Source organism: Marmota monax, unplaced genomic scaffold, assembly GCF_021218885.2.
Source record: "Marmota monax isolate L192 unplaced genomic scaffold, Marmota_monax_Labrador192_F-V1.1 WCK01_AAM20220418_F8-fsc01386, whole genome shotgun sequence".
Classification (NCBI taxonomy): domain Eukaryota; kingdom Metazoa; phylum Chordata; class Mammalia; order Rodentia; family Sciuridae; genus Marmota; species Marmota monax.
The window spans coordinates 11,534-29,596 of NW_026694057.1; the positions used below are offsets into that span (position 1 = coordinate 11,534).

Consider the following 18,063-nt stretch of genomic DNA (forward strand, 5'->3'; position numbering starts at 1 on the left):
CCCTAATCTTCATCACGTGGGGGCAGGCCCCAAATTTCTTAATAAGACACCTATAGCACAATAGTTAAAACCAAGAATCAACAAATGGGACAAATTCAAACTAAAAAGTTTTTTCTCAGCAAGAGAAATAATATGTGTGGTGAATAGGGAGACTACAACCTGGGAACAAATTTTTACCCCTCAAACATCAGATAGAGCTCAATCTCTAGAGTACACAAAGAACTCAAAAAGTTAAACAACAACAACAAAATAACCCAATCAACAAATGGGCCAAGGACTTTAACAGAAACTTCTCAGAAGAGGCTATACAATTAATCAACAAATACATGAAAAAATGCTCACCATCTCTAGCAATCAGAGAAATTCAAATTAAAACTGCTCTAAGATACCATCTCACTCCAATAAGAATGGCAGCCATTTTATGAAGTCAAACAACAATAAGTGCTGTCGAGATTGAGGGGAAAAAAGTACACTAATACTTTGCTGGTGGGACTGCAAATTGGTGCAGCCAATTTGGAAAGCAGTATGGAGATTCCTTAGAAAGCTGGGAATGGAACCACCATTTGATCCAGCTATTCCCCTTCTCAGACTACAGCAAAAAGACCTAAAAAGAGCATACTACAGGACACAGCCACATCAATGTTTATAGCAGCACAATTCACAATAGCTAGAATGTGGAACCAACCTAGATGCCCTTCAATAGACAAATGGATTAAAAAAAATATGGCATTTATACACAATGGAATATTACTCAGCACTAAAAAATAACAAGTACATGGCATTTGCAGGCAAATGAATGGCATTAGAGCAGATTATGCTAAGTGAAGTGAGCCAGTCCCTAAAAAACAAATCCCAAATATCTTCTCTGATATAAGGGGGGTGACTCAAAATGGGATAGAGAGGAAGAGCATGAGAAGAAGACTACCACTAAATAGGGAAGAAAGGTGGGAGGGAAAAAGAGGGAGAAGGAAAGTTGCACGGAAGATGGAAGGAGAAGCACATTGTTATACAGAATACATATAAGATGTTCTAATGAGAAAAAGAAAAAAAAGTGTGTCACATTAGATTGGATAGACAGAAAGGATGGCAGAGGAGGGGAGGAGTAAGGAGGATAGGAAGGGCAGCAGAATAGAATAGACAATATGATTGATGTATGTACATTCCATGTATGTATTATATGTAAAAATACATTGTGCTGTCATGTATGACTAAAAAAATTAAAAGATAAAGTAAAAAAAAATGACAGTACAATGATCTAAAATAACAATTCTTTTTTAACCAGTTGTTTAATTTTTATGGTTGCTTGCTCTATAAAAAAAAAAAAACTTAATAAAAACAATGTTATGGGTAAACTTAAACAAAAGAAAAAAATAAGTCATTAACCCAGGACTTTAAAAAAAAGAAAAAAAGGAAAGAAAGAAAGTAGTGTATCATGAGAGTTTTTTCCTTTAGAAATAATTCAAATGACCTTCCTAGAACGAGTCAGCAGGTCTGGGGATATAGCTGAGTGGTAGTGGGCTGGCCTAGCATGCAGAAGGCGTTGGAGTTTAAAGCCCAATACTACAAGAAAAGAAAAGGGAGGGAAGGGAGAAAAAAGAAGGGAGGGAGGGAGGAAGGAAGGAAGGAAGAAAAAAGGGAGAGAACAAAAGCAGGGAAAGCAATGGGTCATTAAAGCAAAAGGGCAAGCAGTACAAATATAAATATATGACATACAATCTGTTGAGACAGTTTAGAAAGCTTTAGAATTTGCATGACATCAAACAGAGTGGTATTATGACTGTATAGAAACTTAAGAAGCTCAACCTTGGCCTGGCCTAAACCAAACTCAGGGGTGGGAGGCATAGAGAGGACTCCTCTCTGGCTGGAGTGGAAGGGACCTGAACCCATGGCACTTCAGGATGCACTGGTTAGGGAAGGAAGGGGCCAAGACTCCCTTGATGGGCACTTGAGCACCACATGGCTCCTGGGAGTCCTTCACCCTGGCTCCCCACCATCACAACCCCCCCCTTGCAGGGGTTCTTAGTGGTCTGCTCTGTTGCCTGGTGCAGGTTTGAATTCCTGACCAAACACCTGAATGTCCACAGACTATGTTGGCCTGCCTGGGCAGGCATTGTTGTGGTGGCAGTAGTCAGAGCTGTCTTGGCATGATGGAGGCACCAAGGACTGCCCCTCAGCCATATTAGCGGGTGGCCCTGGAAGAAGTAGGCAGGGTTGTGGCAGCATTGTCTGAAGACATGAAGCCAGGCCCTAATCCTTATGGTGTTCCTTGGGAGTTGGTGATGTGTAGAGCTACTGGATGTTTTGCTCTTCTCTTGTTTTGTGGAGAAGTTTTCAGTGTGTTAGAAGTAGGCTTTATGTGGGAAGAGAAAAACAGCTGGCTTTAAAACTTTCTAGAAGAATTGAAGAAAAATGTGAACTACTTGAAAAAGTTAGCCTTGTTCAAAAAGATCTTGAAGGCTTAGAGTCAACTTTAAAGGGCAGCAGTTCTGAGAAGGGTCCAAGAGAAGCCCCAAATTTGGAGGCAACCTATACAAAGCTGCATAGGTCCAAACCTAGCCATGGAGATGAAAGACTCTTTCTAGAAAAAGAGCTAGAAGAACAAAAGGCCAAACATTGTAAACAGGATGAAATCGTGGCAGATATATTGAGAAGGATAAAGTCCCTAAAAGGTGAATCAGAATTCCTCAGATCACAAATAGCTGAAACTAAAACAAACTTGAGACTGCTTCAAATGAGTGAGGAAGGACTTCAGCTGGCAATGAAGGAAGCCTTGGATGAACGTTCCCAGCTTCAGCATAGTCAGAAACCGATCTTACAAGGAGACACTGAATCATGGAGGGAACAAGGATGTGTCCAATGTAAAGAGAGCACCGCACTGGAAGACTCTCAATTCCATGCAAAACAAGTTCAAACTGATAAATAAAATCACATGGAGTCTCTGACTGAAGACTTGCTGATGATGAAAGATACGTCTTCTCCAAGCAAGGGAGCCCAAACAGATGTTGGGAACTTGGAATGGGGAATGAAGAGTGAATCAGGAATTGGTGCTCACTTGGATGATGAGCCCAAAGGAGCTTTGAAGAAACTGGTTGATGGTGCTAAGCTAAAGGCCTCCTTAGAAACCTTAGAAGTAGAAAGATATCAAACTTGTACTTTCTTATCTGACATAGAGAAAACAAAGGAAGACCTTAGAGAACAGATTAAAAGTCTGAAGACTGAACAGGCAACCTTGCTGTCAGAAAATACATGGCTTGAAGGTGAGAATGAGAACCTTCAGCAGAAAGTTAAAGTCATGATGGAATGCTATCAAGAAAATATGATGAAACTCCATGGGAAACTCAGAGTAGAGGAAAATTACCGGGTGGAGCAAGAGGAGAAACTTTCCAAGGTCAAAGAAGAGATGGGCCATACAAGAGAAGAGCTGGAGACATACAGAAAGTGAGCCACATATCTTAAAGAAGAATTGGAGAGAACCATTCAGTCCTGTCAGGGGAAGATTATTTACTCTGAGAAAAAAGCACATGAGAGTGAGTTGGCGGCTTGGATTGCTGAAAGAAACCTCCATTATTTCATGAAACAAAATGCTCGCAATAGACAAAAGTTAACTGAAAGGGAGCTTCAATTTGAACTTGTAGAGGAAGATCCCTGTGCACTTGGTGTTTCAAATGCAGCATTGGGCAGAAAGCATTCCCCCAATGGTCCCTCACCATTGGGTCCTCCTTGGCAAGGTGGATGTTATTCGAATTATGGTAGACCATTGCGACAAGCAGAACTCAGAGGTTCTAATTAATGCCTTCTTTGGATAAAGAGGATGGGCCTATGTCTTCAGAAAGTCAATCCAGTAGAAAGGAGACCAAAATCGATCTTGGTGATTCCAATGTGCCCAATTCATCTCTCCCTGCTGAAAACCAAGCAACTGGCTCCGGCTCATTGTTGGCACCTTTCCCTCCAGTCAGAGGTGAATTGTTTCCTGTGGATCCGAGGAGTCAGTTCATGAGAGGAGGACCATTTTTCCCTCTGCCTCCTCCAGTAAACAGGTATGGAGCACCTCGAGATTATTTTCCACCGGGCCCACCACCCCCTCCATTTTTTCCAATGCCAGATGTCTATGAATGGAGGTATTTTCCTCATGACCTTCCCCCAAGTGCTGGATTTCCTCCCCCCACCCCCTCATTCTGAAAGTAGAAGTGAGTGCCCTTCAGGCTTCATTCCACCTTCAAGTGAAGAAACCTGATGTTTTTGATCTCTCTTCAAAAGTAATTTGACTTACCTCTCATTTTTAGTTTTTAAGGAACTGCTTTTACTTAAGTAAGTGATTATACTTTTGCTCCGATTGAAGCTAAATAAAACTATAATTCTTAGGATAGTATTTTGGAAATAAAGATATTTTAAGTATGAATCTTATGCGTAAATTATTTTCATTCTATTTTACTCTAAAGATTACAGCATTGAATTTGATTAATCCACTATCCCATAAACAACAATGGGAGTTTCATGTATGTCATCTAGCCTTTGGGGATATTTTAAATGCCCAACAAAGACAGTCCCTTTATACAAAGAAGTGTATTTACTATGATTGTAGCAAATGTGAAAGGAACTTTATGCTTAATGAAAGATTTTCATTGATTTTCAATCTTGTGGGGCATGTCAACTAGTTTTCCCATAAAACAATAACTAGAGCATATTAAGAGTAAACCAGAAAACACTACTAAACATGTCATGGAAGTAGGAGATCTCAAATACAAAGAAAGTTGCAGTTCTCAGGAAACATTTTGGAATTGGAAACCACAATTTAAACTCACTCTGTTCCCATTTTCCCTGAGTCATCGTTGATGACTTCTTCTTCTTCTTCCTCCCTCCTCCTCCTCCTCCTCCTCTTCCTCCTCTTCCTCCTCCTCCTCCTTCTTCTTCTTCTTCTTCTTCTTCTTCCTATTTTTCTTTGTGTTCTTCATCTTTAAGTTCTTCTTCTACCTTTAATTAATTAATCACTCACTCAATCAATTAATTAATTTTATGTGGTTCTGAGGATCCTACTCAGTACCTTGCATGTGCTAAGTGAGTGCTGTTCCACTGACCCAAAACCCCAGTTCCTGTCTTTTATATTTTATGCCCATTTTCATGAAATTTAGAATTGCATTCTGCTGTGGTTCACTGATAAAGGTTTACCTAGTCTTTGGGTTTTGGGGCGATATTTGTAAAATACACATGAATTATTAGGACACTGAAATAAGAATCAGACACATAATTCTCAGCTTTTGATATTCTTTGATTTGATACTCATAAAATGACTATGCTAAACTACTTTAAGTTTTTTGAACTGCTCACTTTCAACTTCTATATCATTGCCAACAAGTGACAATTGGCCAACCTGCACCAATACACAGAGAACACTTTGAACAAGTTTTCCCCAATAGAGACCAAGAAAGAACATGTATTAAAAATACCCTAACTATAGTTAAAGCTTTATTCAGATGTTAAATATGCTCTCTAAATGTGTGTCTGCATGTGTTAAAGTGTACATTTAAACCTAAAATGAATGCAGTAGTATAACCTCCTTCTTAAAAAAAAAAAAAAGAAGCAGCTTTATTAAAACATTTGAAGCACAGTGAAGAATCTCCCTGATACTTGAGCCCAAAATCAATAGAAATGAAAAAAAATTCGGGTCTTGCAAAAGAAAGTCTACACTTTTAATAAATCTAATAATTCTGTTTTCCCTCAAGAGTCACACTGTTTGTCAAATCAGTCCTTACTTGCCAGCATAAAATATTACTTTCTCTAAGCATGTGGATGAAAGTTCTGCAGTTATGGTCTATATAAAATGAACTGATGATCACTCACTGATTGTTACCCAGACCTACTTTTGCCCTAACTACTATTGGTGAACATTTTATCATATAGTTCATGTCTTATACCAGTCAACTTGAAAGAATCTAATTTCAGGTTTAAATCTGAACGGAAATAGCGAAATACCATGACACAGTCCTCTAACAACATTTTGCTTCAAGAGAAAAAAGGTGAAAGGCTGTTCTAAACAAAACACCACTTACTAAATCAGCTTCCAACACTGTAAATGACAGTTAAGTAAAACAAAACAATATTTGTGGGAGGCCATCCATGCACGTGATTTGAGTTACCTCCATGGCTGGGTGAGAGGCATTTAGACACAGCTGTGTCAGAGATTTCCCCACCCTTCTCCAGGTCCCAGGGCTTGTCAGTGCAGAGGTGTGTCTGGACACTGCCCCAAAGACCCAATCGTTGCCCCTGACCTTCAGCTGCTGCCCCCCTTAACCTTCATTGGATGGGATTTTCCCTGGAATTTTTTGTTTCTCAATAAATGTCCACTCCCTGGCATGCTCCCTCTTGCTAGCCTCTTCAGTAAACCTTGTTACCGCATTTGGTGGCTGGCGGTGGGAGCTAGGAGAAGCCCTCCCAGAGCTGGTATTAAAGGTAATTAGAGTCTTGTCTCTTTCATTTAGAACTACCTACCATTTACTCATGAATTAAACCTTCTTTAATGAAGCCAGTTCTGGTCGAATGGTAGAGGTGGCACCCTGAAGTGAGGCTCATGAGTTAAATTGACTAGGTTGACTTAGAGAACATGCTCTACAAATGCAGAATTTGTGACAATTTTTCGGGTCACGGAAGTACTAGGCAGTTTTGGAACAAAGGGACTTAAAAAAAATTAATGATGGGGAATTCATCTTCTACTGCTAAAGGTATGTATTTGACTATTTTAGAGACAATAATTAATCAGAAGGGAAAGCAAGTTAAAAGACTCAGTTGCTACAATTCTTAAAGGTTGTAAGTGAATTTTTCCCTAAGTTTTGTGACCAAGATTCACCAAATTTCCATATGTGGGACAAATTTGGAAGGGAATTACATAAAATTTCCCTTTCTATTCAATTACCTGGAAATTTTGAGAATATTCAAAAGGTTTGACCTGCTTTAGAGATCTGTCTTTTTGATTACATGGGGCATAGTCTGTGGCCCCCTGAAGATCTATTGAAAGGTATTCAGAGAGCCATTGAGTCTATTCAAATACAAAAATTGCCTGAGGCTAAGGAAAAGTCTTTTCCTCTAACCAGTTAAAGACTAAAACAAATTATATTCCAACAAAAAACCTTGGGGGCAAACCAGAAAGTAAAAAACATAGGCTTGCCTAAATCAAATGGGAGTAGTCAGAAGGAATACCATAGAGAGAGGGCCTCCAGGGGGATAGAAGGTCCTTCTTCTGGAGAGGAGAATCCAGAGGAGATTCATAGAGAGATAGAAAGTCCTCCTGCAGGAGACTTACAAGCTCAGATTCAACAGGGAAGAATCCATGGAGGAATCGCAATCTGAGGGAGAGGAATCAAACTATGAAGTCCAGGATTTTCCAGGGAATTTTAACAGGCTGTGCTTAACAGCACCTGCCCCGTCCATTTGAATTCAGCCGTTGTCTGTTAAAAGGGGGAATTTTAATAGATACTCTGAGATGGCAATGACATTACTTACTCTGTTCCAGTGGGGAATTAGAAAGGCACAGGAAGCTGGGTAAGACACTAGTGACTTTCAACTCTTTCCAGTTCTTCAACAGGTTAATGATCAGGACCAGCATGTGCACCTCCACGCGGTAATTCCTTTTAAAACTATTAAAGAGTTAAAAAACACCTGTGAGGTCTGTGGTCCAAATTCACCATTAATGTAGTGCTTGCTTGAGACTTTCTGCTGTCAACCACTCCCACCGAGTGACTGGATTTCTATTGCTAGAGCTTGCTTGAGTGGGGGTATTTTTCACTTTGGTGGTCATATTGGACAGACTTTTGTTCCGGGTAGACACAAAGTAATTGGAGGCAGTATCTTCAAACACCTGTGGACATGTTTTTAGAAACAGGTGACTTTATTGATTTGGAAAGGCAGTGCCGCAGTCTGGCTGGGCACTAATAACCAAGCTGCCACAAAGCCTTGTAGGTTCAAATAGCAACTACTTTATTTCAACTCTCACTGGCAGTGCATGCGCGCTTTTCCACCAATGCCACCAATGTGGCCCTTCCCCCGGGACACATCACACACCAACCAGAAATCCCTCCTCCAGAAATCCCTTCTCCGGCACTTCCCCAACCAATGGGAACTCTCTGGGTATCCCCAGGAGAACTCCAAAGTAGCAAGAGCCGCTTTGCCAGACAGTAAAGGTCAAATATACAATACAATCAATCCAGCATCACAGCAATTATATATAGCTTAACTCAAATCATCATCTCAATGGTTCCTGGGAGTCACCTTTCAAACATTCCCTCTGGCAAATGCCAGGCATCATTCTGACCTGCTGTGGCTCTCAACATCTCCCCCCTTCTGTTTAATTAAACAACAAGCAATGTGGCTTAGGGACCATGCCTGTTAGGCTGTCCAATACTACATATGGTCCTTACCCGTCATTGGATGAGCTGACCTCAAGGCATCAGCCTCCCATTGTAGGTTGGTACCACTGCAATTGGATCTTACTTGTCACTGACTACCAGTCCAGCATACAGCCATACATGTGGATAGGCCTATGCACCAGTGGGGGGTGAGGTTCTTTGCCTCACCTCTGTTGGCCTCCAATTTGGCCTTTGCCAGTGGGGGGGGGGGGTGAGGTTCCTTGCCTCACCTCTTTTGGCCCCCAAATTTTAGACCATCACTAGCAGAAGGGAGGAGCCAAATGATGGCTCCTTTGGAAAAACTGTACCACTGGTGACACCATCACTCTGGCACTACCAAAATTCGCTGCACCAACAGATAGTTCACAATGCATACAAGTGATACATAGTCCAGGCAAGTTCTGCAAGCAGTTCAAAGTAGAGGAATCTATCAATATGTCCATTTCCTCCCAAAGTAAATCAACTCCTTTATTGAGCATTACTTGTTGAGTTATTATTCATTGATGTATCAGTTTATACGGTTTACTGTGATAGCAATCAAAGAAGCTGTAGTTTGGTTTTATCTTTGTCTTCACCAGCACTAGGATGAAGATAGGAATTCTGGCAATGATGGCTAAAAAAAAATTATGTGACACTCCAACAGGCACTAAGAAAACAATTTTCTGAACAATTTACATTATCCTGAACAGAATTATTAAATATAATGAAAAAAGGTGATAGTAAACAAAGAAATCTGTTAACCTCCTTATTTGTTCACATATTAAAACAATCCTCAACAGCTCTTTACCCAATTTAAATTAAACCATTTAAGTCACATGAATAAAAAAATATTTGGATCCATTTTTTCATGAGCACTCCTCATGTATGATATATGGACATATGCACATACAGACATACAACACAAAACACAAGTGTGCACACAAATATACAACACATAAGACAATAGTAAAGGCCTTGTAGCTTTACACAGGTGAAATCTCCATTGCAATGTTTAAAAACTCCACAGTCAAAAAATAAAACTGATCAGAAAAAACATTAACCTAGGTCTGTATGAGCTCAAAAAATAAAATAGAACTTTATGATGTGGGAAAAGGCAATAATAAAATAGATATTGAAAAAAGCATCCTGGTTGCCACCTGGGTTTGACTCTTATTTGGATATCCCATCCTTTTTTATGTAACTTGTATATGGGTCTGAAGGTATTCCCACAAGCAAGCCTCAAGGTTTTTTACATTTGAAAGAGGCCTTAATGGTATTCATTATTCATTAGCCTCCAGGTGTGGGAGAATCACTGTCACAGATGTAAGAATAGCCAAGCTGGAGCTCTGGATATCATCCGTTATGGATTTGAGTCAAATCATCTTCTTTTTGGTCTGTAGAAATTGCTTTGGTTAGTCACTCTGGAATCCAAATTGGCTGCTGTTCTCCCTGTGGAAACACACAAACAGAACCTCCAACTCCAGACAATTACTGGGTCTGGACCTTTCCATTGTCCTGTTAGAATATCCTTCCAAAGTACCTTAGGCTTATGTACATTTTTTGGGTACATATGCCTTTCCATAGCACTAAGCCCTGATGAATCCAAATTTAAAAAGTTTAGAGTAAAAAGGGTTATTTTAAGTTTATCTTTGGGGGATATGTACCCCTTCCCAATTCCCTCTTTTTGCTTTAATAAGTACATTTTAATAGTTTGATGAGCTCTTTCAACTATGCCTTGTCCTTGTGGATTGTATGGAATTCCTGTTATGTGAGTAATGCCAAATGATGAGCAAAATTGTTTAAAAGAGGTAGAAGTAAAACCAGGACCATTATCTGTTTTTAACCATTTTGGAACACCCACAGTGGCAAAATTTTTGTAAGAAATGAGCTATAATATCTTTAGTTTTCTCTCCGGCATGAAGGGAGCCCATCAAAAATCCAGAAGAAGTATCAACTGTAACCATGCAAATATTTTAATTTTCCAAATTCTGGCAAGTGTGTGAGGTCCATCTGCTAAATATGGTTAGGTATCAGTCCTCTAGGATTGACTCCAAGATTAACTTGTGGTAAAAAGGTCACACAATTTTGACATTGTTTTATTATTTGTCTAGCTTGTTCCTTAGTTATTTTAAAATGCTTTTTTAAAGTATTAGCATTGACATGGAACCTTTCATGAAAATTTGTATCTTCTTCTAGTGTAGAGAAAATATATATGTCATGTGTAGTTTTATCTGCTAAATCATTGCCCAAACTAAGGGCTCCAGGGAATCCTATATGTGATCTGATATCAGCAAGCATATGCTATTTTCTTGTCCATCTCCATTAACTTGTCACCTCTGTTAATTTATGCTTTTGACAAAACATCTTTTAAAAATCAGATATAGCTAGTTATTTTTTTTCTAAATATAGTCTGAATTTTTACTTCATAAAAAAGTGCTTAAGTGCTGGCATTGTGGCTCAGCGGTAGAGCGCCTAGCACGGGGGGACCAGATTCGATCCTCAGCACCACATAAAAAATAAATAAATAAACGCGTTGTGTTGTGTCCATCTACACCTAAAAAAATAAGTATTCTAAAAAAGTGCTTTTCACCTATAACAGATATAATGACTTATAGCATCAATATAGGAAAGGAACTATAGGAAAGGAAATCAATGGTAAAATGCGGGCATGCCAATCTCTTTCAATGTTAGCAAGCATGAGGATTTTCTAATTTTGTAGGCAGCAGACTGCCTTCTCAGGTTCAACCCCAACCCAGCCCCAAATTTACAGAACAATCTTATTTGTTCTCTCCGAAGTTTCTTCTTTCAACTTCTCCAGCAAAAGCATTTCCTATTTCCTAGTAGTGCATAAAATATTTTCCTCCTTTAGCAAGGAGCTAAACCAAGGAACCACTACTGCCATTCGCTTGACTGAGCATCAGGTAATGAGTGCAGTCCTTACCTGGAAGCTGAGCTCAAGGTGGCATTCGCACACAGGTCTTTTGTGCCTCGTCAAAATGCTGGGGTCGTGTGGTCCACCATCTCTTGGTCATGTTCATGTAGCCACTATCCTTAGGTTCTGTAGTCCCTGCTCGGTGCCACATCTGGGTTCATCATCTGTCTTCACAGAGGCACTGCTGCCACCTCCTTCGGCTTGTGTCCCATAGCAGGCGGCTCTGAGCTCTGGTGGCAGCAGCTCCTGCATTCCAGCTGCAACAGCATTGGGTCCTGCACCCCAGCATCTCTGGTACTCTGTTGGCAGCGATGGGGGATTCTGAATTCTTGATGCCACCAACAAGGTGATGTTGGGTCCCGCACTCTGGTGGCAGCCTCATTGGCTCCTACACTGTGGCAGCAGGATTGCCTCCTGCACTCCAGCAAATTCAAGGCGGCGGCGGCTCCTCCTGCACTCCAGCTGCTTGCGTGCTCTGGTGGCTCTCTCCCATTCCCTGGAGGTGGTGCATTACCTCTTGCACCACAGCGGTTCCTTTGGCTCCAGCAGCTCGCGTGCTCCAGCTGCAGCTTTGTCTCTTGCGCTTTGGCCACTCCTTCTGGGAGGCAGTTGTGGCTCCTGCGCCTCCTGCAGCTCCTCTTCTGTGCTCTGGTGGCAGTGACAGCTGGCCTGGAGGACTCGCTATTGGATAAGCACCTTTTCACTTGTTTTTTGTTCTTGAGTTTACAAAAGGAATTTAGACGAATGGGAAAGAGCATATAAAGCAAGTATTCAGGGTACAAAGGGAAAGTTTCATTTTTATCTCTAACCTACCCTTTTCTTTCCCCCCAGAAATAACTTTAACTTCTACTATGCTTGGTTAACTCCTGATTATTTAGAGCAATCTAAAGTAAAAGAACCAAAATAATATGTGTGCACACGCCTAGGTGTAGGAAACTTCTTAGTGACAATTCCTGACTTGTCCCGTGGGAGATTTTAATAAGCATGCTTTTAAAGGAAAGGAACAATGGAAGTTTGAAGGAAGTTGGAGTATTTCCAAGTTCAAATGAATTTGTAAAATTCTGGGTTAATAAAATATCCATAAATACTGTGATTGCTCCCACCGTTTCTAAAAGTAAACTGAATACTAAGCCCTTTAATTATTGACTAACTAGTAATATTTTTTAAAAAACTATAGAACTTTACAAAAATATTGTATGAGAAACCAGTTAGTTATAGTTTCTCCTCCATTGTCATGCTGAAAGCAGTTCATTCAGTTGAACATATGTGGAGATTCAGAAACATGCACAGGGCCACATAAATTTGCCACTGGTCAAAACTAAAAGAATAAGATCAGCCGATTGCCTTAAAATTCTGTCTTTACTATGTTAATAAAACTGGCTTCATTTCTATACAACTTTTTGATTTTTCCTTTGGCTGTGCAATGAAAGAAAAAAATTGACCCTAAATATGCTAGTGTATTTGCCTTTTAAAATTAAATACATAAAAAAGATATCTGTAAATTCTATAATTTTTTCCACAAAAGTAAGGACTGGGATTAAAATAATCTGTGATATTAGTAGATTAATTACTTTACTCTAAAAAATTTTTAAGAGGTTAACAAAAACATGCTGTGAAATTTATCTATAGTGCATAGAGAAACCTAGATATGATCAAATAATAGTGAAATTGGAAATACCTTCTTACATGTTAGAATTCAAGTAAAGATATCACTCAGCAATGAATACCATTTAACTTTTCATTGAGATTGGATGAACCTTTGTGTAGTCATGAATGACAGCTTTTCCATATAACTTTCTTATTTCTGTCTTTCTATTGAAATTCAGAAGCATCTCCTGTGGAAGTGATCTTATGGTAGGTAAAATAACTGTTGTGGGTTCTAAGTGGAAGCTAAAAGTCGACTTCAGGAGAATACAAGTGTATTGTCTCCACCACTCATTTAAGGTTTTGCCATTTTTTTTCTATATTGCTGCTGGGAACAAGAGGTATGAGAACTGTTCCCCTTATTTATAAATGTCAGCCTACTCACTCCTTATATCCAAATACTAATTATTTGTTTAACATCCTATTCATGCTTCCTCTACAAATTACACTCCACTCTCTCATTCAATCCAAAATCATTTCTCCCTTCCCTAAACTATCTGCTTCTGGTTCATGCCTCTCACTTAGCATCCAACCATATTTAGTGTAATTTAAGTTAGTGCTTGGCTTGACTAGTATACATGTCCTGATTACTGAGAAGTATGGGGAATTTAGAGGGCACAAATAAGATAGTACACATACCTGGAGAGCCCACAATTCCAAGAACAATGCTGCTTATATTATATTCTGTAAATGTTTGTTGAATGACACTGCTCTTTAGCTTCACCTAATAACAGTTAATCTTTGGGAAAAGTGTTTTTCTTTTTTTTTAGTTCTTTTTTTTTTTACATACATGACAATAGTGGAATGCATTATATTCATAATTATCCATTCATAGCACAATTTTTTGTAACTCTAATTATAAAGTATGTTTATGCCAAATTATGTCATTATACATGAGTTCTCTTGTTTTGAAGTGTTTTTCTACTATAAAAATAATGAATTTGTTTATCAGTTTTAAGAATGTTGATGTATTATCTCTAAATAACTGATGACTACACATCATTTTTTTTCTATGAGAGAGCAAAGTTATGGCTAGGCCACTGAGGTATAGACTACCTTAGGGCTTGGGTACAGGAGATTATGAAGGAATTAACTGTTTAATGACAAAGGGACTTGGAGCAGTATCTATCAAAAAAGAAGAGAAAGGAATTACATCTCAGTAAGATCAGAGGGAAATGTGAACAGTAACCATTTTATATTTTTGTATTTCCTCCTACTGCCTATGACAAATGCAGTCCTGCTGCCTTCTTATTTTGTTAACATACAAGAGCAGAGAAGGATTGGACAAAAGGAAAAAAATACATTTCTTACACACACACACACACACACACACACAAACACAGTGCAAAGCAAAATTTCATAATATAAAATACGGCTGCTCTAGGAAACAGCCTTCAGCTTTTGACATCACCACACATGTACTGCATTACTGCCTTACTCAACAGAGCACTAAGTGTACTCTCCAAAGAAACCTGAAGAATCAGACAGGGGTGGGTAGATGGAATAACTGGAAGATTCATAAGTAGTGAAGCATGTCTTCTATAAAGCTGACCAAAAAATGGCTTTCCATCCTAGCTTACATTTTTTATTATCTTGTTACTAGTCATTCTGTAGGGAAATTATTCTCTCCACAGTAAATAACAGGCAATAGAATCAGAAATTCTCATTATATCCATTACCTAATCAATGTAAAAGTTTCTTCAATATTCTAAGTCAGAAACTTAAGACAATTCAAATGATCAGTATTCTAATACTGATCAAAGAGTAGCTTAGCTATAGTCAAGTTAAAATATTTCTAGTTGTTAACTTGGAAAAGTTGATGTAACTGCAAATACCTTTAGAGACCCCTGGTTGGGATCCTAAGAAAACAAACAAAAAAATACATTGTTACCACACCTGTGTCTAAGAAAGAGGAGAAATGCTCAGTTTCCATAAGCAGGTGAATTTAAGATATATTAACTAAAATGCATGCTCCCTTTCCCCCACATACACACACAGTCCTCATAGGTGAGGAAACCAGATAAAATGGAGAAATACAGTGATATTTCCAAATGGGCTACGTTTAAAATATGGAATGGACTTTCATAGATCACTCTGAAAAAGATTTAACTTCTTCCATTATTATAACTTTAAGACATTTTGCCATAAAAAAGAAGAAGGAAATGAATACAGAAATGGCAAGGCAAATCACCAATAAATGTCCAAAGGGTTGACATTTCAGAATTATCCAGAGGAAGGAACAACAACAACAACAAGTACTTTCTCAGCAAAGTACTTCCTCTGAAGCACACAGTCTTCTTCAAGGAATACCCTATATACAATAAATGACACATTCCTCAAAGCGGTAAATGAGATTTAAATTGTTGGCATGTCAGTTGCCTTAACTGATGTTTAATTTCTCTAGCATTGACAAATAGAATGTCATCTCCAGACTATAACAAGCTAAAGGTAGTCATTCACATATTCTGAATTGCTACAACACTTGTACTGGGAAAATATTAGCAGAGTGAGAGAGAGGAAAACAATAACCAAACCCAAATATTCCAGACTTCTGATTGGGCTTCCATTTCCCCACTATAATTGGACCAAAACGTACAATAAATGCAAACTTCATGGAGCTTAGTCTCTTCATCTGGAAATGAGTGCATACTCTGGAAATGAAAACTTAACTATTTTTAACTTGTGCTCCTCTGTTAAACATAAAAATCTCATTTCTTCCTTGAACACTATTCAAGATTTCAAAATAAAGTAAGAATTAGAACTAAAAAGAAACCAAAAAAGATAACTTGATAATTTTAAGTATTCTGCTTAACCAGCAAAATCTACAACAAAATTTACTGACACATGTTTTAGTAAGCGGATATACGTTAATATTTGTTAAAATATTTAAGATCAAAAGGACCTATGAACACAAATGTATTGCTAATAGTGAGATGTTATTTATTGGAAACTTTAGCATATACTTTCTCCTCTCCTTGAGAGTTACTCTAACTGATCTTTTCTGGCATTCAGCCATAAGAAATGCTGATTGATATACATCTGTTAAATTACTCAGAAACAGGGTCTCTTTATTCTGAAAATAACAGAACCCTAATATGGTTTGACCTCTTTCAAGTTAATAAAGGGCAGAAACAAGCAGGTTAAGTCTTTGGTAAAGAGGCATCAATAATAAAAGCAAATTATAATAAGCTTTAACAACCCTTTTGACATTGAAAATCATAAAAATACTGCCTAATATTGGCACATCTGTACAGTACTTAGCAATGTATAAAATACTTTATGTAATTTAAATCCCAGGACTATATAAATAGATATTATTATCATGATTTGATTAAAATAGTATAAAGAGGCTTTTTCAAGGTCTGCTACTACTTAAGTAGCTAAGCTGATACTTAAGTTTTTTTGAGAGATACTCCATTCACTAGAAGTTCTTCACTTTGTCATGTAATGTTGAAATTATTCTCATCCAAACTCTAAAGATTATTATACATAATAAGCACATTTTTTTTCTTTCAACACAGCCAATATGAATCCCTTTCATACCAATTCTCATAAAAATTCTCAAATGTTTCCATTTCAGAAGCCTAAATCTTCTCATACCATTGTGACAAAAGGCACAGCAAAAGGCATCTTTCAAAGTCAAAGCTTCTTAAAACTAGTTCTTATATCATATTACTGTCCTCAAAATAAGGAAACCAACACAGAGATGGGCTTTTAAAACCATTGACAAGTGAGGAAATGTCTGAGGTTGTCTGTTACTCATTTAGAATGGGTCAATATGACACATACTACACCTTATCTTTCTTAAAAGGTGAGCAGGAGTCAGCCTCACACTCCTGCCTTCTGGACAAGAAGAAAATACCTGCTTCCAGGCAATTGGTAAAAGCCAGCTACACAAGAATGCCGCGACCCCTTGCCCACAAGGAAGATGCAACTCAGGAATCTTCTTTCAGCAGTTTATTCAGGCCCTTGATATTTCTTCTTCTTCCTCCCGGATGCCCCTCCCAGCCTTAATAAAGCATCTCAAGCCCCAATGCGAAGCTGCCACGTGGAGCTTTCTCATAGGGTGGTGAAAAACCATGCGCCAACTCTCCCAAATAAGGAGTTGTTTGTCACAGACCACAGCAGAGCCAGCACCATCTTGTAATGGCGACCATAGTCTGCAGAAACGGCAGAAGCGGCTCACCACAGTTCCCCCTTTCTGTTTTCTTAAAACAATACAGGCGAGAGTAGAGGTCCTATCCCACTGTGCAGAAGTGGCTGCATAGTATGGCTCAGTCCTAAGGAGGGCCCTTCCCCAGATCTGAGGCCATATCAGCCGACGCCTTTTTTCGTAGGGCGGGGCGTGGACGTCAAACCCGCATGCAATAGGACATGCTCTCCTTGAGGTCCACGTCAAGGATCACTCAAGTGCAGTGCCTTGCCTCGCATCCTCTATCGTGACGATGGTGGACGAAGGGGGATAGCTGAGGCTGAACTGTGGCTGTTTATAACGACAAACAAGTTGACAGCACCCTGAAAGAAAGGCACGGACTTTAAGGAGATAGAAAAGCACTAGTGTGGAAACCCATCTGCGTGCAATGGCAGTAAGACCGGCAGAGTGCAAGGGCTTTCCAACACTAAGAGTATAACAAGGAAAGTCATGTCGATCCCAGTGCAATGTTATAATAACTTGGGGTGTAACGACCATGTCGAAGGTTTACTGTTTAAGATGCGCAAGCCAGACTTGAGGTGAGTTGCCATTTTCTAAAGCTGCAAGAGCTTGTATGATCATAGCCTTATCGTGAGCACTGCGGGCCTTAAGGTGACAGAGAAACCACAAACAGAGGAACATACCGAAGCAACACATTGCACCAAAAATGCCTACCCCCACCCACTCTTTGAAGAAGGAAAAAGCAGAAGATATCCAATCGGTGAATTGACCCAAAGTCACGGGATCGACACGGGTACTGTTCAAGACAGCTATCTGGGTTAGTTGAGACTGGATCATGTCTTCCGCTGCCATGGACCAATTTCCGGCCAAATATTCGCCAATGATGTGGGAGGCATTCCTGGAATCATTAAATCTGACAGAGGTTATGCATAAATGTGCACGTTGGTCAACACAACCCA

The 18,063-nt window shown here is 39.1% G+C and overlaps 1 pseudogene; it reads left to right on the plus strand.

Moving 5' to 3' along the window:
* The first annotated feature begins 2,147 nt into the window (after positions 1 to 2,147).
* On the plus strand, positions 2,148 to 3,790 carry LOC124106560 (cTAGE family member 9-like; annotated as a pseudogene).
* Positions 3,791 to 18,063: the final 14,273 nt, after the last annotated feature.